This window comes from Crotalus tigris, unplaced genomic scaffold, assembly GCF_016545835.1.
Source record: "Crotalus tigris isolate CLP2741 ecotype Arizona unplaced genomic scaffold, ASM1654583v1 scf7180000017741.1442986301:2390832, whole genome shotgun sequence".
NCBI classification, from domain to species: domain Eukaryota; kingdom Metazoa; phylum Chordata; class Lepidosauria; order Squamata; family Viperidae; genus Crotalus; species Crotalus tigris.
In genome coordinates, this window is record NW_024096608.1 from 1483409 (window position 1) to 1507434 (window position 24026).

At 43.6% G+C, this 24026-nt stretch overlaps 2 protein-coding genes across 3 annotated transcripts in view; one reads left to right on the forward strand and one right to left on the reverse strand.

The window, feature by feature from the left end:
* Positions 1–6913: 6913 nt before the first annotated feature.
* Positions 6914–24026, forward strand: part of OTUD7A (OTU deubiquitinase 7A) — a 40846-nt gene continuing 23733 nt past the window's right edge. Inside the window, exons 1-2 of one of the 2 annotated variants that reach the window (XM_039340108.1) lie at positions 6914–7191; positions 20872–21046. The gene's annotated coding sequence lies outside the window, so the exon portion shown is untranslated. The remainder of the gene's footprint in view (positions 7192–20871; positions 21047–24026) is intronic. The other variant, XM_039340107.1, reaches the window with a different exon arrangement.
* KLF13 (Kruppel like factor 13) overlaps positions 19704–24026 on the reverse strand; it is a 68764-nt gene continuing 64441 nt past the window's right edge. Inside the window, exon 4 of the mRNA XM_039340112.1 lies at positions 19704–20075. The gene's annotated coding sequence lies outside the window, so the exon portion shown is untranslated. The remainder of the gene's footprint in view (positions 20076–24026) is intronic.

The window sequence follows — 24026 nt, forward strand, 5'->3', positions numbered from 1 at the left end:
TGGGATTCAGCTGGCTCGCACCATTTCGGCAGAACCGGTAACTACTTTATTGTTGCCCAGGCCCAGAATGGACTTCTTGAAGCAGCATCCACACAGAGAACCGGTTGTTCACCTATTTGAATCGCACCACTGCCCTCATCTAAAGCTTTGCCCCAGGAATCTATACAGGGGGTCCTGGGTGGGTCCCGAGATGCTAAAATTATGTGCACCAACTACATTCAAGCGAGTGCGTTTACAAGGAAGCATCCTGTTTCAGCCGGATCACAAATACAGCTGATGATAGAATTCTAGCCGTAAACTTTGGGGCTGTAACTATAAGAGCTGTGATTCATTACTGGCATTCTTCTTTGTTGACACGGAGATAACCTATGTTGGCAAGGATGTTGAACCAGGTTGTATGACGTTCCTGGGAGAGCTACCTTTCACGCACTGTGGCTCTTGAGCAAAGGAACATCAGGAGGGCGAGGGTGCTTAGGACCAGGTGTTGATAAGAGGACAAATAGGAGGTTCCCAATTTTGAATTTTTCTAAGAAACAAAAGAACCTGATTGGGAAAGGAAAATTGCAGATTTTGTGGAGGTCTTCTGACCTTTGGGGGTGCAGTTGGCCAACCACTGCAGAAGAAACCATGTTGGAGGCAGATGCGTTTTCCAACTTACCTGTGCCCTCTGCCTTGGTTGGCCAGGTATGTTAGCATCTATGCACCAGCTTTCCCTTTCTGTGCTGCATTTTTGTGGTTTTGGACTTGCTTGCTTTTTTGAAAGTATTTGTGCACGTGGGCCCTGGCCAAGTAGAACAAAAGATCTAGGCCCTGACTCTGGTTTTTAGTTTGCCGATGGGAGTGGCATGAAATTCTTAAATTTCTCAACCTTGGCAGCTTGAAGATAGACGGCTGTTGACTCCCAGAATTAGCCTGTCTGGCTGGGGAATTCTGGGAGTTGATGTCCACGCACCTGCAGTGGCTGAGGTTGAGAAACATCACCTTAAAGGAGAGCTGTGAAAGAATGAGAGTGTGGCATATGATGTGTTGGCCTGTAGATGGAAAGATAATTGGGACATTCAGCAGGTGGGAGAAGGAGGAAGAGGAGGAGGAGGAGGAGAAGATCTGGGGGAGTCTCAATATGGGACTCAATATTCACCGGTGACTTGACCTGCCATCACTTCTGGGCAAGATGCACAATTCAAAAGCTACCATCCCCAAGTAGCCCTCCGCTGGGCACCCCACCAGTTTTACCAGTTGACCAAATGGGCAGCCCAAGCTGGGCACCCCACCCACCAAAAATTGTATTATTGCGGCAGCATAAACCATGCCAACAAAATCAGGAAAGCAAAAAAAGCAGGAGGGTGCAAATGCAAAAAGAGTCCTTTTTTGAATTCCACCAAGAAACAATTAGGAAAAAAATTCCTAACGCGGAGAGTCTTGAGGACACGTGTCCACTGCTGTCATTTTGAAGACAGTTGTGGATTGCCAGTGGCCAGCCCTGCCTTGTATCTCGCTCTCAGGCAAGACTCAGTGGCTCTCCAAACATAGCTTCCCATTGTTCATTGTCAGTCTCCAGAACGGCAAACTCTGCTATTGATCTTAACCGTGTCTGGCAGTCACACAGGGAAGGTGTGCCAGCCTCCAGGAGATCCGTGTCTGCTTCCCCCCCCACCCCCCAAAATGAACGTAGATCTGGAATAATGAGTATCGTTCTGTGATTTGATGAGGGCAGAACTATTTGGGCCCTCCAAGAGACTCATTGCAACCAGAGCCCTGAAGGAAATCTGAAGTGAAAACTCAGAAGTGGTGTGGTGGAACACACCTGCAGTTGGTGTGAGTTAGAATCTGAAGGGAAATAAAGAGCGTAGTCCACGTGAGCTATGAAGCAACAAGCTGGATTCAGGCAGAGGAGATGAAGTCTGAGCTCATGCAGCTCATTGGGCATTGTGTGTGTGGGGAGGCAATCTATAAATATGTCATGATGAAATGCCCTCCTGAATGTTGCCTTGAGGACACCTTGCAAGTACAGCCAGGAATAAAAATGGGTAAGCAAGCAGTCTCTCTGGAGAATGGCAAGCACATTGCATGACAATGAAGGCTACCCAACACACTCAGTGGGAGGGCCAGCTAGGTGGGGCATGGCAATTTTCTCCCATTGCATCAGGACAAAATCCTGTGCCCCTCCTCCAATATTTCATTCCAATTAACTTTGTTATAGGTTGGTTTGGTAAATTAACCAGCACGTACCCCATGTCTACTTCATACCTGCTTACAATAGGAAGCTAGAAATACTGCTGGTTTGCACCACAACGAATGGCTTTAGAACGTTGCTCCATTTAATTTGGTATTGTTTATGCCAACTTTATGACTAGTGGACTTCAACTCCCAGAATTCCTGAGCCAGCATGTTGTAAAGTTCCCATAGTTACCCACGCCTGGTCTATGTTTCCTTCCTTCCTTCCTTCCTTCCTTCCTTCCTTCCTTCCTTCCTTCCTTCCTTCCTTCCTTCCTTCCTTCCTTCCCTCCCTCCTTCCCTCCCTCTCTCCCTCGCTCTTTTTTCTTTTTCTTTCTTTTCCTCTCTTCCTTTCTGTCTTCTCTCTCTCTCTCTCTCTCTCTCTCCCTCTCTCTCTCTTTCTCTCCTTCTTCTTGTGTGCTAATCCTGTCCTGAACTATTGATTTGGAAATATGCTTTGAGTTCTCTGCAGCCATGCAGGTTGACGTTGTCTGGGAGAGGGCCTTTTTGCAAAATCTACCTGAAATGTATTTTATGGACTGGCACCATCTGGTGGCAGGAGAGTCCTTTTAGCATTGCAACCAGAAGCAGACAAACAGGTGAAATGCTACCCTGGGCAGAGCAATTTTTTTCCTTGTGGGAGGAAATGTTTCTTTTCTTTCTGTTCTTGCAATGCCTTTCTGCTGCAAATACTCTTGTGGAGAATATATTTGAATACAGAAGTATAAACAACAATGGATGAGCTGGCTGAGGAATTCTGGGAGATATAAGTCGACCCACCTTAACATGGCTGAGGTTGAGAAACATTGCCTTAACAACCGATGGTTTCCGGACAAATTCTCAATTTGCAGGAAACCTTGTTTTTCTTCCAACAACTTGTTTTTTTTCCCCACAGAGCACAGTTTGCTTGCAGTTGGCCAGGTACCTATTTCCTCACCTTAATCTTCCATGCAACCCTGAAATCTCAAAATGCAGCATGAAAGACCTAGTAGGACTTTCTCCCTCTGTGCCCTGTTTGTCTAAGAAAACTGACTTGGCTGAAGAAATGATAAAACATCAGGGGTTTAGTTCCAAGAAAAAGAGATTAAAATAAAATAAAGGGATGAGGTGAATCATCAGCTTCTCAGAAAGCACTGTGGAATTTAACACTTAGCACTTTGGGGTAAGAAAAAGGGGGCTATTTTTAGCCAGCCCCACTGGAGATATCAGAAATGTTGGTTTATAGAAGAACAGCTGAAAATGATTTTTTCCCGCTTCCAAATGAAAGATGCAGGTTTGCTGCATAAGTCCCTGGAGACAGTTTCTATATGCCCATTTTCGTATAAACGTGCAAATAATACTCAGGGTTGCCATTTTATGTTTCAAAGTTAAATGAAAATCTCTAAGAATCTAGGAAAATCCATTTAAAATAAGATTTGACTCATCAAAAATTTTAAAATCCATGCAGTGGGAGAGCCCAGGGTTTTGACCTGGCCCCAGTGCTGGCCAACATTTTTAGAAATAATTTAGGGGAAAAAAGGCATTCTTAGGATAGAAAAGATGCTTAGCAAATCGGCAGACTATCCAGAGCGAAAGAGGATTGCTAACTCCTCTAAGAGAGGCTCAGGGTGCAAATGCATCTTGACACACTTGATCAGAGATTATAAGTACATTGGCAACATTTAATAAACACAACAACACAAAAGCTCTCCCCCTGTGGCAGGTAATTCAAAATTCCTGAGGGACTTGGCGTATTATGTAAACTCAGCAAACTCTCTTGAGCCAGAACTTAGGAGGTCTGCACCAGGATTGTCAAAACATGGCAACTTTAAGACTTGTGGACTTCCACTCCCACAATTCCATGCTGGTTGGGGGATTCTGGGAGTTGAAGTCCACACGCCTTAAAGTTGCCAAGGTTGCACACCACGGTCTACACCATACAGGGAAAGAAGACAATTTACTGTATGATAATCACCGTGGTTTTAGCAAGATCTGTCATGCATCCTGAAGCCATATACTGGCAATCCTCAACTTGCTTAACAACCATTTGAAGTTATAAGGTACTGAAAAAAGCAACAAGCAGCCCTTGCACTTTCTGACCATCGCAACTTCCCCATGGCCTGGGGATCAAAATTGGGGCGCTTGGCAACCGGCATGTATTTATGATGGTTGCAGCGTCCCGGGGCATCACATGACAAATGTTTCACTTAGCAACATCAATTTTGGGCTCAGTTGTGGCCGTAACTTGAGGACCACCTGAATTTAAAGATCTCAGCTGTCCCTAACAATAAAATATTCCAGACATATGCTTAGGAATCCAGAAATACTGTCTGACGCTGCTCCATGGAATATTTGGCTACGGCAGAGCCATGAAAAGAGCCATGTGCTTTTTTGTGTTAAGTAACCGGCTGCTGGTTTCTGCATTTGCCCACTCTTTGCCTAATGTAACACAGGAAATAGCATTCCCTCTCAAGACGTCATTAACCGAACAACTTGCAATGCCTGCATTTTAGTAAAGTGCTGATAATGGTTCCATCTGGCATTTATTTAGTTTTTTTTAAAATGTGCCACCAAATATTGGAAGTCTTGAGCTCCTGCAGAAGAGAGATGCTTTGGAAAGGGCAAGAACGTGAATTTTAGGAGATGGTTAAATGGCCTGATGTTGACATGATTAAAAGATTCAAGCCAACCCAGTTTAGAGACATCAAGGTTGCTACCGGTATACAGATGCTGCTGCTTTAGCAGTGGCTGACTTGTTTTCTTCTCCCTGAATCTTATCCGGTAAGCTCAGAGTTGTTTGAAATGAGACACGGCTGAATAGCGACCCCCTTCCCCAGTTTTGCTTCCTTGTTGCTGTCTGTCCACAGTTTGGGATTATTTGGTCATCTAGCAAAAGTTGGGCAACTCAGGTGCTGAAGCACTTCGTGGTACTGGAATCCAGGAAGAGGTTGCCCTCAGCTTTCAAATGCTAAATTGAGGCTGATTTTATGTGAAATTTATCTATGAAATTTAGAGTATATTTTAAAGTAAAATTAGAAGTCCCTTGGCAAACTATCTGTCATCGTGACTTGAATGAAGACAGAAAGAGGTGATAGAGCATTCAAAATATTCTTTGATGTAAGCTTTTGGGGAGCCCCAGGGGTTCATCTGGACTTCGAAGAAGCAGGATAGCAGAGGATGGCTGCTCTTTGACTTGGATGTTGGAGAAGACTTCTTAGAATACCACGGATAGCAAGAAAACAAACCGACGGATCAGTTAACCAATCTGTGTAGTGGCTCAGCGCATCACCCCAGAGGTGTCCTTGCCATTGACTAGTTCCCTCTCCTGGGCAATCTGGGATACCCAAAAGGAAAGACAAACAGCCAAACTTTTGAGGAAGGCAATTCTTTGGGGAGATTTGTTGACGCAAGTGGGAGGTTTGTTCAAAAACACAACGTTGACTGGTCTCTCTTTGGACTTCCCTCCCTGAATCACCAGAAGAGAATATTTGTAGCTCAGGGTTGAACTGTGGAGTCTTTGGTTCTCTGTGAGTTGGTGACTTTCTTGTAGATGTTTCATGATCCCTAGACGGGTCATAAAACATCTGCAAGAAAGCCACCAAGCTCACAGAGAACCAAGGACCCCACACAGCCTTGACACTGGGAGATGTGGGGCTCAGCCATAAAACTGAGGAGAGGGGAGATGGTCCTCAGCTTCAGGGGTGGCTCATTTCAACAGGAAATCTCTTCCACCTGGAGTGACAGGCCGTTTGGGTGGCATGAGCGACCATCTCCTAACTGACAACACAAGAACTGGATTCCTAGAAGAAGGTCTTGTCATTTGGGGGTTTAGGTGGGAACACAAGATTTGGCTACCCAGTATCAAGCGGCTGGTCAATTGCAATGGACTTGGGAAAATAAATGTGGATATAATTATCCATATATCTGCCCTAATCCTAGTTAAATTTTCATCGGCAATGGGATTTCCCCATGTATTTTACTGTGATCCATAAACAACTCGGACTGAAAAGCTGTCACCATCACTGAAACGGCCAGGTTGAAGAAAGGGCTGCAGCACCAGGTGGGGCAAATGGAAGTGGGACTCCAGCAAGGCGGAGGTGGTTGGGTGGGAGGGGATGATGGGTGTGGGTGTAAGAATGGGATAATGGTGGGAGGCGGGTAATGGTGGGAGGCCAAGCACCGCTGGCTGGGCAGGGTGGGCATTGTCGTAGCCCAGCCATTCTGGAGGGCAGCCAGGCCTCCTCCCGGCACCCTGAGGATGTGGTGCATCGCCTCCCCCCCCCCATGCCCCTCCGGCCTCTCGCTCCTCGCTTGCCACCACCACTGGCTTGGGGTGCACTGGAGGGGAACCACCGCTGCCCTCCTTCTCCTCTCCTTCTCTCTTTCCTCCTCCTCTTCTTCCTCTCTCCCTTGCTTCCTTCTCTCTTTCCTCCTCCTCCTTCCTTCCTCCTTTCCCTCTTTCCTCGTCCTCCTCCCTTCCTCCCCTCTTTTCTTCTCTTCTTCCTCTCCCCCCTTCCTTCCCTCCCTCCTTCCTTCCTTCCCTCCCTCTTTCCTCCTCTTCTCTCTCCATCCCTTCCTTCTTTCCGCCTCCTCCTTTCCCTCCCTTCCTTCCCTCTTTCCTCTTCTTCCTCCCTCCCTCCCTCCTCCTCCCCCTGCGCGTGAAGGCGAGGGCTGGGCGGGGGCTGCGGCCGCCTTCCTCCCCCGCCCGCCCCGTCCCGTCGCTGCTCCGAGGAGGAGGAGGAGGAGGAGGCGGCGGCGGCGGCGGCGGCCGCCCTTGTGCTTCCTGCCCAGCCGGGGCTCAAGGGCGGCGGGAGGGGGCTCCGCAGCCCCGCCGCTCGCCCGCTCGCTCGTCCGTCCGTCCGCCTCTGGCCCGGCGGCAGCAGCGAGGCGCCTGCATTGCAGAAGCCGCCCCCCCGCCCGGCTCCTGCCCTTGGCTGCCAGCAGAGCGGCCGCCGCCTCCGCCCGCCGGGATGCCGGCGCCGCGCTGCCCCGGAGCAGGTAAGGCGCGCCCGGCCGGGCGGACCGGGGAGCCGCGGAGGGACCCCCGCGCGGGGAGGGGGCCGACAGCGGGGCGGGGGGAGCAGGAGGCCGCCCTTGCCGGGCATTTGGGAGGGGAGGCCGGGGTCCCTCTCGCCCCGCCGCCCCCGGGCCTGCGCGCTGCGGCTGGGCTGGAGGCGGCTCCCTGCGCCGGACGTCCCCGGACCCGCCAGCCGCCCTCCTAGCATCCTCGGCCGGCCGGCCTGGGCAGCGCCGGGCGAGCCCTCCGGCCGCCTGATGCAGCGGGAGGGGCCCCTTCCCCGGGGTTAGGGGAGGATGGGGGGGGACAGGGGGCATTTCCCCCACCCCACCCCTGCCCCCCTGGGCAAGTGCCAGGATGTCACACCTGGCTGTCCCCGTCTCCATGGCGACCAGGTGAGGGCCAGGCCACCCCCTAGACGCAGCTGAGACCTCGCATCAGGCTTTCGGGGAGGGGGGCTCCCCTGGAAGGTGGCCTTCCGTGCAGCCTCCCCCCCTCGCCTTTTATTTTTTAATAATAAGGCCCGTTGCTCTGACCTGGACCAATGACGTCATAAGGCAAGAAACTCCTGCTCTGTCATCACCCCCCCTCTCCCCCCAGACAGTGCAGAGATGGAGAAGCAAAGGAGCCACACACAAATGGGTCAAAATGTTAATGTGCATTAGAGCATTTAAAAGAGGTTCCCTCCTAAATGACCAAGCATCAATTTTAGATGATCAGGATGATGGGTTTGTATGAATCCCTGCGAGAAAGGCTAGATTTTAATGGATTTTAAGCCATCAAGGAAGCCGGTATTTATCTTCAGGCATTAACAGACCCTCCATCATCTTCCTGCAGTTTTTTTTTTAAACTCTTATTTTTGATTTTGGGTGGAGAGCCATTCCTAGCTCACCAGTCCAGTATTTAATTTCGGCTGTGGATGCGAAGAATGACATTTGTCTTTTTTTGAGAACGGTTGTGAGTGACTTTAGACTGGTATTTGTCTTCAGGCATTAATGGGACCCACGACTGTCATCTTCCTGCAGGTTTTTTTTTTTTTTACTTTTTTAAATTTTTGGATGGAGAGCCATTCTTAGCTCACCAGTCTAATACTTAATTTCTGCCTTGGATACGAAAAATGACATTTCTATCTCTCTTTTTTTTGAGAAAAAAAAGTGGGTGACTTTAGACATGAATCCCAGTGACCCAACTGAGAGACTTGGAGTGAGATTTCAATTCAGCTTTGCATCCCGGGTGTTAAACTACTTTCTCAGCCTTATTTTTCCAGCCTGTGAAGGAAAGGTGTTCTGAAGGTGATCACAGATAAATAAATCATAACCCTGGGGGAAAAAATAGCAGCCAGGGAAGGGAAGTGTGTGTGTTTGTGTGTGTGTGTAATTTTAATATTCCCTTGCAAGGCAAAATGACCTCTAAATTTATTTTTTACTGGTAAAATAAAGGTTAGGCCAGAGAAGTGAGTTCTTTTTATCCTGTAATGGGAAGGTGAGAACACCTGAACTTAAATAACATATTGCAGACTGCTTAAGGCCTTGTTGTCAGTAGGTAAAGTATATAATGCACCGTAAGGCTATAATTGTATATCAACTTCATACCTTGAAATAATTGGGCATAGCTGACTGGTGGATTCTGAGAGTTGAGGTCCACCCACCTTCAAGTCTCCAAGGTTGAGAAACTTTGGTTGAAGACATAATAATTCCCCACAAATTGCAATTTCTGAGAGTCCCCAAGGAGTTGAAGTTGGTCTATAGTTCAGATGCATTAAAAAAAAATTTTTTTTTAGGGAATCAGAAAAATGTACCAGAAGCATCAATTCAACTCTTCCCGATTTGGCTGCCTAAGTTCATTTTCAAATAACACAACCATACATCATTTTTTGGGGAAGCATTGTACAGAAATCCGTACTGATGGGCTCCAAGGAAATCTAGAGAGGTTGGGAGAGAGAAAAATCTTTGTCTTTTGTTAGGCCTGACCCAAAACAGTAGATGCGAGGCCTTCCTCTTGCTACCAAATGCTAAGACAACCGTTGAAGCTGACAAATGTGTGTGTATGCTTTTAAACATGACTTTGTGACAATAAGGGGACAGGCCTAATCTTTTGATAGGGCTTATGCTTGTGGTACTGATTAAGTCTTCCTTCCCAAAAATATAATTGCAGGGTTTGCTAATGGTATAGAAAACCCTGTAAGAATTTCCTTCCATTTTCCTTCTTCCCCCAGCTGTTTTCCATTCCCCTAATAGTCAGCATTTGCTGACTTGCTAAGTACAATTTGTCCTTCATGAGCAAAGATTCTCTTCCATTTTTAAAATGTATTTTAAAATACACACGCATACACACACAAACACACACACACACACTCCCTTTTGCAAATCATAAAGTCGGCGTGCTGAAATTTCCATGTTTTTGCATGGATGTTATCCTTTGGGCTGCCTAAGCAAGGATACGGCTGGTCATCAGATATAGAAAAGATGATGAATCCCAGAAATATTTGCTAATGTATTTCTCTGTTCCAAAACAAGAGATCACGTTGCAATCTGGAAAAAACAACAACAAAGTTTGTGCCTTTTCAAATAATGCTTACCTTAGAACCTTTGTGCGTGCGAGCATTCATCACTCTCATCACTCTCTGTCAGTGCACTTATATAATCACTGTGCTGGTAAATTTCAGATTATCCAAAGGTTTTCAGGTGCCCCCCAGTCATATTGATAAATTAGGAATTATTGACGCTGCAACCTCATGCCTGCTTAGTTGGGAATTAAATCTCCTTGAATCCTGTGTATTGCTTACCCATGTCTGGTTAATCAATTATTTCAGAAATATATTAGACAAGCATAGTCTTATCTAAAGAGAAGAAATAGGAAAGTTTCATTTTCTTGTTATAATTAATATCCCATAAAAAGAGGACTTCCTTGGGATAGTTTGGATAAGAGCTAATGGCATTCCAGGGAAGTATTTTAAATTCTCTTCAGCCTAGGAGGACTCACTAATGAAACTGCCCTGAAACTATTTCAGAAAACGGTAGTTTAAATTGGTCAGATCTAAAGGAAGCACCACGGCTATAAATGCTTAAAGTCGGCCACAGAATGTGTTTCGTGTCAAAGCTTTCAAGAGCACAATCGTTAGATCCGAAGCCTACCAGAGGGAGTTTAGCTGCTTGTTTTGTGGGTAAAGAGGTCCATGGGATGGTATTTTAAATCTCACATCATTTCGGTGCCATGCTGTAAATTTATGTCAAAAGAATGATGGTATTATTTTAGTGAGGAATTTAACTTTCCAATGTTGGGGGTCAAAAAATCCAAAATGTACAAGGAAAGATAGGATAATTTTATTCTTTTAATCACAAATCATTTTCTTGCCCCTGCATATACATATTTATGGCTGTTTTATATCATCTATGTATGCAAACAAGGATTATCTATTAACATTGCATAACTGAATCTGTCTTTATATGAAATGTAATGAACTGTGATGATTGCAGCAGTTTTTTTGCCCTCTGTTGCTGTTCAAGATTCTGACAAAAAAACAGTGAAAATTATCTTTATAATTCCTCTCTCTGTTCTTTCTGAGGATTTTCTCTTGGCTGGTTGATTTTGGAATAGTCAACATTTAAACCAGTTAACCTGCATTTGCTTTGGTAGCACCTGTTTTAGACAGCTAATGCAAACAAGCTTCTGATAGATGTTTTTAAGACTGGGAAAGCCAAAAATAAATAATACAATAAAGCCTCAGCAAAAATCAAATGAGACAGTGATACAGGCAAACAAGCTGGAGATAGATTTTTTTTTTTTTTAGAAAAAAATGGACATTATTTGTTGGATATTATTTATTGGAACTATTCATCAAAGTGGCTTGTTTACTTTCCTTGCACAGAGTGCTCTAGAACCATCAAAGAAAATGGTCCTCTGTGTGATTAAAGCAGTGTTTTTCAAACTTGGCAGTTTTGAGAGGTGTAGGCTTCAACTTCCAGAATTCCTCAGCCAGAGAATTCTGGGAGTTGATGTCCATTCCAGAAGACTAGCTTGTGACTGAGCAGCACCACAGCTTTAAAGCCTCTCCATGCTGACTTAAGGTTTGCTAAGCTAGCAGGTTTGGTCTTTCCTGAGTCAGCCCCTTCACAAAATCCAATATGCCAGAACTGAAAATGGCCGGTTGATGTGTGGCAAAATGGATTACAAGTATACCTGATCCTGAAGAACATTAAAATTGGGCTCGTTTGCTCAAAGCTCCATTTTAATCAGATTTAATCAGATTTTGAGCTACATCATTGTAATGGCTTTAAAAGCTGGTGGTCTAGTACAGTGTTTTCCAACTGTAGCCATTTTAAGATGGGTGGACTTCAACTCCCAGAATACCCCAGCTAGCATAGTATAGTTGGCTGGGGTATTCTGAGAGTTGGTCCACCCATCTTAAAATGGCTACAGTTAGAAAACACTGCTAGCAGAATAGCTTATCAAGTATTTTCTTTATGAAGAGAAATGCTGAATTTTGTGTGGTGATGTCCAAGTAGTAACACACAGAAAGAGTCTATAAAACAGGTTAGGCTGGATTTTCCATTCTCCAAAAAAGGGCATTTGGATATAATTCTGAAGCAGACTTTTTTTTTACAGACATTATGTAGTTGAATCTAGACAAGTGTCTGTTGTTCTTGATACCAAAATTTCCAGTTATATTTGGATTTTCTGAGTCTCCTCGGAGGAGGACATCAAACGGTGAGGGTTGTTTTTTTTTGCATGCATATTTGCTGCTGGATAACCTAGATTTTCAGAGGAGTTCATAATTTTTGAACATTATTTATGAGATGATTCCAGGTGTAAAAATTGATGACGGATATTTTAGGTCAAAGAAACTCTGCAGGGAAGTGAAATTAGTTTTTTGAAGATAAGGAATTGCTTTATTATTTTTTTTTTCAGGTATCCTTTCTGTGGGACACGGTTTATTTCTGGAGCAGAATAATTTTGTAAAGCTTTTGGGGAGTTCTATGGGTCTTCAAACTTGACAACTTTAAGACTTGTGGACTTCAACTCCCAGAATTCCTCAGCCAGCTCTTGTGCAGTTGAAGTCCACAAGTCTTAAAGTTGCCAAGTTTGAAGACCCCTGCTTTATGTAGATGTTTGTGGATAAATCAGAAGGAATTATTTTCAGATTTAGCTCTTCTTTTCAGAGTGAAGGAGGTCATTTCTTTTGCAACTTTTTCCCCCCCTACAAACCACTTTTAGAATCTTTGCTGTGATAATTTAGAAACGTTTCACAAATATTACAAATTGTTACCTGAAGATGAGCAATTTGTATGTGTGTGTGGACAGCGTGGTTTTCCTTTGGTTGATTTGTTTAGCTTCTGCACTGAAGTCTGTGCAAAACAGGAAGAGGCTTATTTGAACTCTCAATCAATCAAACAATACTTATTTGGTCAATGGCAGGCAAAAATTTACAAGAACAAAAACAGTGAAACAAATAAATGCAACAATATACTGACAATTATCAGAATCAATCATAGAATATAACAGTCATTGCTCTATTGCTGTGTTAATAAAGTTGTTCTCTGGATGATAAATCTAAAATATTAATGAGTATACCGTAAAATAAAAATAAAACCTACATATCCCCTACAATTTGTATTTGAACTCTAGAAGAAAAAGAGAGGGGTAATTAACATCAAACAAAGTGCGTGGTCTTCTAATGCAGGGGTCTCCAACCTTGTGAACTTTAAGACTTGTGGACTTCAACTCCCAGAATTCCTCAGCTGGCTGGCTGGCTAAGGAATACTGGGAATTGAAGTCCACAAGTCTCAAAGTTCCCAAGGCTGGAGATCCCTGTTCTAAGTTTGAGAAGACTCCTTCACTTTAGGATGCCGATGCACAGGTGTTTCAGCTGCAGAGAATCTTTGTATTTGCAGAAAAGCTTGTTAGATTATCCTTCTGGCCAAAACAGCCCTTCAGCATATAAGCAGATGGTGTTTCTTGGCTTGTCGTTTTTGCCCTTCAATTTCTTGGTTGCATATCTTCTGGTTGATTAAAAAATGGCCTTTTAGTACCAGGTGCTAAGGAGTTAGTGCACATTGCAAAGTTAATACATGGATGGTTGTCATAGGTGATACTGATAGTGAAACTAGGGAGGATCCCTTCTGAGCATCTCACCCCACCTGTGATACAGCTCTGGGGTATACTGTCTCTTATCTGACTGTTTCCTTGTCGGCATCCCTTGGCTCCAGGTCTCCCCCGCTCCCCTGTACCATTACACTGATGGATCAGAGCTTCTTCACTCTAGGGTGGATGAGCATCTTGAGGAGGAAGGTCCATTTCATGTGCCAATGGCGCTGGAGCAAAGCCGCCAGAGCGGCTCATGTATTGCGCCCATTCAACCTGACAGGGGAAGAAGACATCCCCAAATAAATGGAATGATGGATACGTAGAAAAGAAAATGGAAATGCAGGTAGCCCTTGATTTATGACGACAATTGTCAAGTCAGTAACATGGGTTGTTAAGTGAATCTTGGTTTCCCATCGACTTTTGCTTGTTGGACAGTTGCAAAAGGGGATCCTGTGACCTCAAGATGCTGCAATCGTCATAAACATGAGCCAGTTGTCAATCATCTGAGTTTTGATCAACAGGGATGTTTCAATGGTTGTATGTGTGAAAAATGCCCACAAGTCACTTTTTCAGGGTTGTTGTAACTTTGAATGGTCACTAAATGAACTGTTGTAAGTGCATCAACATGCAACCTAGTAGCAGTAGAAGATCTACATTCCTTTTTTCAAGTTCAGACGTTGGTGCTTTTTAGGCTACTGAAGAACCACTTTCCAAAATCCATACAGAAAAGGATTAATCAGCCATCATTGCTGGACAGTGTCCTTTAAATACCCCTCAGTTCCAGAGGAAAAAGCACCATACCTACCAAATATTTCATGATTTAGGAGGGTTTTGCTTTTTTAATTCAAAAAGAAGGAAAGGCACTAATTTTTTTGGGAGGGGGGGATGAATTAAAAACAAGGAACAAATCTCAGCCATCCTGTAATTTTCCCCTCTTGACCTTATTCTGGCCTGTAAAAGCAAGGCGCTCGGAACCTAACAGTGTGAAAAGTTTTTAAAAGTAACTTGCAAATAAAGGAACTTAGGAAATCTCTCCCAATTGAAGAACCCCATCCGGAAAAAAAAAGAGGGACATCTAAAGCAACAGAAAGATCAAAGGAGACTTAGCAACAAAGACTGTTCCGCTTGGGACATTCTCCCTGGCCTTTATACATCCTTGGACATCCAGGAAGACAATGCAAAACAACTTTATCCCAACTTAAAACGTGCTCCATATTAATTCCAACTCCCCAGTCCCTTGACTGGAAAAGTGGTGCAGGATTTCAGAGACAGGCTCTCCCCAGTATTAGCCAGAGGCAGCAAAGACCAGATGGCTGCACGGGATCAAAATGATACTCAGGAAGGAGAGCCACATGCAAGTTTTCAAATAAAAGCCCATCCCCAAAGTAAACGGGAGCCTAAAGACATAACTACGGTGGCAATTACTTTCTTCATTGGAGCAAAGCACTTTCTGGACTATTCCATCAATAGTCATTTGCTCTTGAACAAGAGAGGAAAAAGGAGCTGAGGATGATCAATCAAAAAAAAAAAAAAAAGCACACACTTCTAAGGGGTGGGGTGGGGGGGACCCAACCTCCAGAGAAGTGAATACTATGTACTTAGTCAAAAGAAAATCAATACATGCTCAGAGAGACTACGGGCGATTTCCCCTAAAATCTGTCCAGCCCTGGAAAATTATGGAATTCAAATGCACATTGCAAGAGAGAGAGAGAGGGGGGGGAGGGAGGGAGGGAGAGGGAGAGATGAGAGAAAGAGGTGAGAGGGGGAGGAAAGGAGGGAGGGAGGGAGAGAAGGGGGGAATATGAGCCCCATTTTTCAATTCCCAGGAACTCTGTGGAATTCATGGCTGCACAATGCTGTTAATAACATAATTCTTGCTTGCATTTTCCTCTGCTTCTCAAGCAATTGAAGCTGAAAACCAGAGAATGTTAGCAATAAAGATGCAAGGATCACCAAACAGGGCTGGCTATATTCAATGTTGCACCTTGATGCGGCTCTTGACACAATGTGTGCAGTGATTGCAACTAAGGAGCATGTATTTCTGGAGGAATAATTAAGCAGTTGCTATGGAAGCTCATGTAGATCAGGGGTGTCCAACCTTGGCCCCTTTAAGACTTGTGGACATCAACTCCCAGAATTCCCCAGCCTGCATGGTTGCCTGGGGAATTCTGGGAGGTGAAGTCCAGAGGTCTTAAAGTGACCAAGTTGGACATCCCTGATGTAGATGCTTTAGGAAACACCCCTTCTAAACCTGAGCTATTACACACACACACACACATACACACACACACAAACCACACATCAGGAAGAAAGGAGACATCTAACTTATTTGATATTGAGGTCAAGAGATATTCTAGCAATAATACAGCATGTAAAAGAGATTGGTATGCAGTTTTATTCCCTCCTGAATTTCTGATTCAGGTTGTCACAATCACAGTTGCCAAAGCTGACCCACAAAGGTGCCACTTGTTGTTGTCTCTTTGGCCAGCTCCTTTTTTTTGTACTTGCTTGTGATGTCAATGGGGCTCCATTGGGCTCTTCTGGAGAGGCAAAGTCCCCAGATGTTGGCCACCAGAGGCAAATCTGAAATAAATTTAGCAATCTTGCAAAATAAAACTGTGACCAAAGCTGTAGGAAGAAGGACTGTGGTGAAGAGAGGGAAACGGGAAATGGGAAACTGATAATTAAAGGTGTATTTCTAACAGCTTGAAGACTGAGAAGGAACATTTTTATTAACAGTGGCCAAATAGTTCCCTGTTATTCCCAGGCAAGCAATTAGAGCTTAGCCTATAATGTTGTAAAGTTGGAGATGGCTAATAGTTTTGCACAGCCCCTTGCCTTACAAAAACACACATCCCACCCCCCATCTTAACATCACTGATGTTGAGAAACTCTAAAGTAGACCTTGGACCGATCAGCGATCTTCCCCTTCTGCCCATCTTTTTCTTCTTCTTTATCTTACAAAAATATGTTTCCTCCCTCATTGTTGATTTAAATAAATAATATGTCACAACAACGACTGCAATGACTGTGGATTTGTTCCTGAATGCACAATGACTTCATTGAATTCTGGCTTCCTTCAATCTCCTAGTTTTTCCCCTTTTCAGTAGCTGTTTTGTTTTCCTCAGTGACGACATTTAGGGCCACAATAGACGGTTTATCTAAGGCATCTTTCATTAGTGTTTTTTTTTTTTTTAAAAAAGAAAAAAGCATCCTGCACGTTCTTTGAATCGCTTCCAATATCTCTGCTATTTATGTTTTAATGTTGTCCCTGTGTTGGGGTCCGAGAGGGAGGGAAGGCAAGCAAGAGCCTTGCAAGATTATTTTACTGCTAGATTCTCTCTTAATCAAGAATGGTTCCACTTTCTCTGGAGCAGTGGTTCTCAACCTTTTTAATGCCGCGACCCCCAACCGGTCATAAGTCGAGGACTACTCAACCGGCCGTAAGTCGAGGACTACTCAACTGGTGCAGCACCGTTTGCAGACTGGGACTTTTGGCGGGCTCAGCAGGGCAGAGACAGCCTGGACAATTCCTATTGGCTTTTGAAAGCCAATAGAATTAGACTCTATTCAAGAGAGTCTATTCTATTGGCTTTCAAAAGCCAATAGAATAAAAGGGAGTAGCACAGCTAAGGAAAAGGGGGGAAAAAATGGCGGACTGCATTGTTTGGCGACCCCCGTGAAATGGTCGTTCAACCCCAAATGGGGTCCCGACCCACAGGTGGAGAACTACTGCTCTGGAGTCACCTCAAGGGACCAACAATAATGCACCAAAGACTCAAAATATTTACAAAGAGAAGCAATTGCTTAGAAAGTCCTCAATTTACGACCTCAATAGGGACCAGAATTTCTGTGTTTTTTGCCACAGTCGTTAAACAAACCACTGCAGTTGCTAGGTGGATCATGTGGTCCCATTGACTTTGTTTGTCCAAAGCCTGCTGGGGAGGTCCTGGGTGCAGATGGCATGACCCAGACCCCACGACTGTCCGAAATAAATGCCAGGTTCCAAGTACCCAAATTTTGATCCCATGATGGTGGGGAATCCTGTGAGAGTCATAAACATGAGGACCTGTCATAAGTCACTTTTTTCAAGCAGTCCCTAAACAAATGACTGTTAAGTCAAGGGCTACATTTATTGTGAAGCAAATAAAAGTTGGTTTTGAGTGTTGAATCCTAGGCTTTATGTAACCATCTCTCCACTCTCCTCATCTTCCAAGTCTGACTGTCCTTAAGACATGATGGCAATAGAGTCTACCAATATAGGTAGTTCATTTAGTGACCGTTCAGAGTTACAGTGGCATTGGGAAAAAGTGATAGGGCCATTTTTCAGACTTACATCCTTTGCAGCATCCCCGTGACCATGTGATCAAAATTCAGAAGCCTGACAACCGACTCATATTTATGACGGTCACAGCTTCCTGGGATCATGGGATCCCTTTTTGTAAGCTTCTGACAAGCAAAGTCAATGGGGAAGGCTGAGTCACTTAACAACTGGCTTGCTAACTTAAAAACTGCAGTGATTCACTTAAGAACGGTGGCAAGAAAGGCTGTAAAATGAGGCAAAACCCACTTAACTGTCTCCCTTGACAACAGAAATTTTGGGCTCAAACCGTGCTCGTACTTTGGGGACTACCTGTACTTTTCAAACAGGGATAACATGTCTAAAACAGCTACATTCAAACCACTCCTGTTGTAAAACAGATCCGAACATTCAAAGGAGGATATGCCCCAATTTCCATTTGAAATGAATGCTGCAGTCAATCCTCTCCCTTAAGTGCCACTCAGTTCTCTCTAGGGATTTATACCTGAGGATGTGACGCAATGCAGATTTTTCCAAGGTGTGTACTCCCCCCCCCATTTAGCAAAATATTTCTTGCCTTCCAAGGTAGAGGGGAATGCTGAACGTTTGTTTCCATGACCAGAAAAGATGTCAAGAGAATAACTCTTAATTCATGCTGGACAATTCTAGAGCACCCCAAATACAATGAGAACTCTTGATCACAAAGAGAGTTTTTATCGTATTTTGGATGCTCTGGAGCAGGGCTCTCCCAAACTTGCAACTTTTAAGACTTGTGGACTTCAATTCCCAGAATTCCCCAGCCAGCCATTGCATGGGGAATTCTGTGAATTGAAGTCCACAAGTCTTAAAAGTTGCAAGTTTGGGTGTCAGAATCCAATTATATTTCATCTCTAGTTATCAATTATAGAAAACCCCATTTCTGCCTCCTATGGATTCTGTCATATGGTGAAGGGAAGGGGGTGAACAAAGGGGCTTTATGGCCCTCACTTCCTTTGGTACACTTCAAAGGAACTGGATGTGTGTATCACCAAAAGGAGTAACCATAACAATGGGCTTACCTTTCATGTAGTTCTCTCTGAAGTCTCCCTCCAGCCGGCAGTAAGGAAAAGGGGGTGGGAGTGTAATGTCTGAGACTGTCGCTGGAAGAAAGGGGTGATTGGGTGCGGCTACTGGGGAAACCCTTAAAACCTCGAATGGGAGAGCTTGGACCCCAAGTCCTGTCTAGAACGCCTGCAACCATTTTCTCTTAATAAGGATGCCTGTTGGAAGAACTATTCCAAGAGTTCTGTCTTCTTAAGATGCAAAGTGGGGTGGGTCCTTACATTGGGAGACCCCTGCTCTAGAGCATCCATTTAGTTTCATGAGATATTATGAATGTGTGTGGCAGCTATTTTTATACCTATTGTGATAACCCTAGGTTTGTTTCCACATAGACATGAAATTCATTGTCACGTTCTTTATTATCATAGATTGATCATGGCATTTAGAAATGCATGAGTTGTAACAAGGACAACAGAAATTGTGTGTTTTCCTTTCTGTTCCAATCTCTTGCCCATCATATTAGAAGAAATATGGGCAAAACAAATTAATAACTTGTTTTGAAATTCCTAATAGCTTCTTTGTTTTAGCTCATTATAATTGTGGAATTATTTTCATGGTAGTCTTTGAAGAAATTTCATTTATTAAATGCTGATTAATGGGAGTCCACTTACTCTTTTATCTCCTCTGGGTATAACATTGATTATAACAAATCTGTGTTATTGCAAGCTGAAAGTTGTTATCATTCATGTTTGTACAAAATATCTGCAATTATTCATTTCATTTTATTGCTTTAGTGAAGGCCATATAATTTGAATGTATAATCTGCATTTTCCATCTATAAAGGGTCCAGGACATATAATTATCATAAGTTTAACTAGTATTATTAAGCTGGATAAACCAAGTTATTGCAGTGGAAGTTCCATTACCTCGTCTGTGCATGTTTTTTTTTTTTAAAAAACCACAATGATTTAAGATAAACTAAATTGTTCTTTAGAGTCTCATTTCTCACTGGTTTATTTTTTTAAAAAGAGAAGCTTTCCCATTATGAGAACATCTGAAGTACTCAATTAAAGTCATTTTGTTTTATTTTAAAAGAATAAAATAAAAAAGGCTTTTATCTGTTTTCCTTAATGCAGCACATTGCATTATACGGGAACATAAATAGCAGCTCTCAATATTAATTATTTTAGCAAGAGAAGTTCTTCTCAGTCGCAGTAATTCTCCTTTATGGGGAACTAAGAATTCCATGGGAATATAGATACCGGTATATATACGCACACAGATATATGTGAATAGATAGTGATGACTGCAGAAAATCTCAGCATGTGAATTCTATAGTTTCCTTCAAAGTTTTCCCTTGCATTCATTTGTCCACCCTCTGCCAGTGCTGTGTCTTCCCAAATGTGTCCCGCAGGCAGATTCTTTTCTTTCATTCAAGCCCTGAAAAGAGAAGAGGAAATATTGGTGCTTTTTTCCTCTGACTGCTATTTCTCCAGACCTTTTGTGCTCAACCTTGCCATAAAATGCAAACTGAATTACTTTTGTTATTTATTTGGCTTTTGGCAATAATGGCAGTAACTGAAGGCCCCGAAGAAGCGGGAGAATGCAGATGAAAGGGATGGAATAGCGAACGCCATAGAAAAATAGAAATTGGACAGAAAAAGAAGAAAATGAAATTTAACAGAGATAAAAGCGGCGTTCTTTAGATTTTTTTTTTTAACCCGGAAGACGAGCAGTAGCTGTGGATATAATCCAGGAAACTGGATTAAAACCTGTTGGCTTTAAAACAGTATTTTTCAATCTCAGCAACTAGGAGATGAGTGGACTTCAATTTCCAGAATTCCCCAGACCGTGGGAAAAAAAGACAAAAAAATAGATGTGGCTTCTGATATTCCTTACAGCAGTACAAATATATTCCAATCTTTCTAAAGTTATAATCTGTTCTAGGTAGTTCTCGACTTTACAATGGAGCCCAAAATTTCTGTGGCTAAGAGGGTAACTGTTCGGCGAATTTGGCCCCATTTTACGACCTTTCTTGTTACAGTTCTTAAATTAGTAATACGGTTGTTAAATGAATTTGGCTTCCCCCTTGACTTTGCTCGTGAGAAGGTCGCAGAAGGGGATTGGGAGTCGGGAGTGGTGCGGTAGGCAGGATGAACATGGTTTTTCCTTCGGTGCCAATACGTGTCCCTGATTCCAGGATATTATTTTTAACCCAGCTTCTTTTTCCTTACAGATTTCTCAGGAGACACAACTTACTCGCATGGCTTCCTGTGATAAAAATGAACTAGCTTCTCCACCATCTGACGCACAACGCTGAAGCTTTCCTTCCAGTCTGCTGAAAGTGAGTCCAGTGAGGAGTTGACAGTTCTTCTTTCCCGTTCTCCATTTAAGAGAGTCAAGTCCAATAGGTTAGTCTAGGACAGGGGTGGGGAACCTTGGCTCTTTTATGACTTGTGGACTTCAACTCCCAGAATTCCTGAACCAGCATGGGGGAACTATGGCCCCTTCATGACTGGTGGACTTCAACTCCCAGAATTGGCTGGCTCAGGAATTCTGAGAGTTGAAGTCCATGAGTCATAAAAGAGCCAAGGTTCCCCACCCCTGTCTAGGATTAGTCATCCAGAGTCCTTTGAAAAGATGGGTGGTTTATCAATGTGATAAATAAATACAGCTAGTCCTTCACTTACAACTTTTGAGCCCCACATTTTGTCGCTAAGTGAAATGTGTAAAGTGAGTTTTGTCCTATTTTACGGCCTTTCTTGTCACACTTGTTAAGGGAATCACTACATGGTTAAGTTAGTAACCCAGTTGTTAAATGAATCTGGCTTTGCTTGTCAGGAAGTCACATAAGGGGATCACGTGACCCCCGGGACACTTAACAGCCGTCATAAGTGTGAGTCAGTTGGCAAGCGTCAGAGTGTAAATCCTGTGATCATGGGGATGCTACAACAGTGGTAAGTGTGAAAACAAGTCATAAGTCACTTTTTTCAGTGCCATTGTAACTTCAAACAGTCACTAAATGGACTGTTGTTAAGAATACCTGTACATAAAATAAGGTGGAATGATCCTGTGATGACCCAGGGGCACAACCCAGAGGCAATGCAGTCAGCTGACAATGCAAACCATCCTTTAATTGCTCCAAATTTTCCCCAAATGCTCCCACATTTCTGGCAAGCCTCCAAATAAAGGAAGACACACCTTCAGCCGCCTTTTGCTGCAAGTAGTTTCACATACAGTCTGATTAGGAGAGGAATTTACTCAAGGCCACGGAGATAACAAGGAATGACACATACATCATAAACCTAATGAGTCTGTGTGAATACACACTTGCCTGAGCAGTTTCAAAAGGGAAGCCAAAATACAGTCCGAGATCTTTGAACATCCAAGCAACGTCAGCCAGTCCAATGGTCAGAGTTTCCGGGTTTCCAAGCAGAAGTCACAGAACAAGAGATCAGCAACAACACACAAAAAACTCCACAAAGAATCAGCATTTGTTCCCGACAAAAGCCTCTCTCCACAGCATCTCCTTAAATCTCAGTCTCCAGGTGTGCCTTGTTGAGAGGGGCGGGACACTCTCCTCCCGAGTACTTGAGCTTGCCTGCATTGTTCCCTCCTCCTCTCCACTCTCCGTGCTCTGGGATCAGGTGGGGGTGGCCCTTGCTCATTGCCTGAACTCTGTCTCTCCTGTTCCTCCTGTCCCAATCCTGAAGGGCCCTGGCCTGCCTCGGCCTGCTCTTACCCACATTCCTCTGAAACCACAGACACCTCTCCCTCAACCTCCATAGGGTCCCATTCCAGCTCATTTTCCTCCGCAGATTCAGGCTCTGACGGAAGCATGACAGACCCTTTCAGGTGGATGTCTGGTTACTTCTTGTGAGAGATGAGTTCTGCTTATTTTTCATGGTGCAACCTCATCTTAAAGTTTCTCTCACCCCATATCCAATACTCATCCAATGAAGATTAAATGCCCAGCTCTCATGATTTTGGGAGCAAAATTATGCTCCGAAATGGGTGATGCTTGCAAAAATCGAGGGGATACGTTCCTGCAATTTGAATAACTATACACCCCATCCTCTGTAGCTGCCTCTGCAAAACAGCAGATCTTGAAATACCTTTAGATACTAGGACGAAGCTTCCAAGAAAACAGCTAGTTGAAACTTGGAGGTCTCTTGACTTCGTAAAACCTTAATAAAACACATTTCTTGGTAAGGAAGCCAAAAGGTTGTATTACTCATTACTGACCTAACAGGTCATCTTGATCTCCACTTGATTGTGATGCAACAGTGAAAAGGTTATGGTACCTCAGGAAATGCAACAATTATGTGAACATAACATCGTCCTCTGGGCTTCGTCCTCAAGACCACGCTATCAACTGAGAAGAGTCCATGAGGACCAGCACTTCCCTTCTTTAAAATGAGGAGCACCAGTTTGGGAATTAGGTTGGAATTACTTTCTCTGCTGTCCTGATGGTTGCAATCATAATCCCCATCAAAAGAGATTCCTTGACTCAGCTTTGTAGGAACCTGGTGTATTTGCCGTCTCTGGCCAAACACACATCTCCGGTGGTGCCCGAGGAACGTTATGGAAGAAATCACACCAAGAAGACTAGTAGCTCTGTTGTAAAGGAGGAAGAGGAATCTGGTGGTGATCATCACATCACAAAGGAAGTGGAAGAGAGTGAAATGCAGCAAGAAGATGCCGAATCTAGGCACGGATGCACCAAAGAAATAATGATTGTAAACATGTGAGCAGGACCTGGGTTTAGTGGCTGTAGAAGCCACTAGTGTGAGTTTTAAAAAATAACAACAATTATATCTATGTTGAGACTTCGCTGAGGGGAGGTTAGTAACTCCTGTGACAAGTATCCAAGAGCAGGGTATTATATCCCTGCATTGTTTGGGATTAAGGCTAGAAAATCAGTTTCCTAGTCCATTTATGGCCTGTGAAACAAGAACTGAAGAACCCTGAAACTTGTAATATTAGTTTCTAGTTCAGTTTAAAAACACAGGCAATAATATACTGCCAGAAAAGGCTGTGTATTGAAACAACAGCAGGTGTTGAATTGTGTTGTCCTTATGGACTTTTAGTGCTCAAAAATAAGTTTACCTCTGGACAGTTATCAATTTTAAGGCTAATTGTTTAAAGTAGTGTTTCTCAACCTTGACAATTTTAAAGCACGTGGACTTCAACTCCCAGAATTCCACAGCCAGCTGGCTGTGGAATTCTGGGAGTTGAAGTTCACATGCCTTAAAATTGTCAAGGTTGAGAAACACCGCTTTAAAGGAAAACCTGGGGCCTTACAATTAAACAGAGTTTGGAATCTTTAAGAAGAGTTGATTGCCTGAAGAACCCAAGGAGTGTTCAGGGAAGAAAGGACAACACAAACTT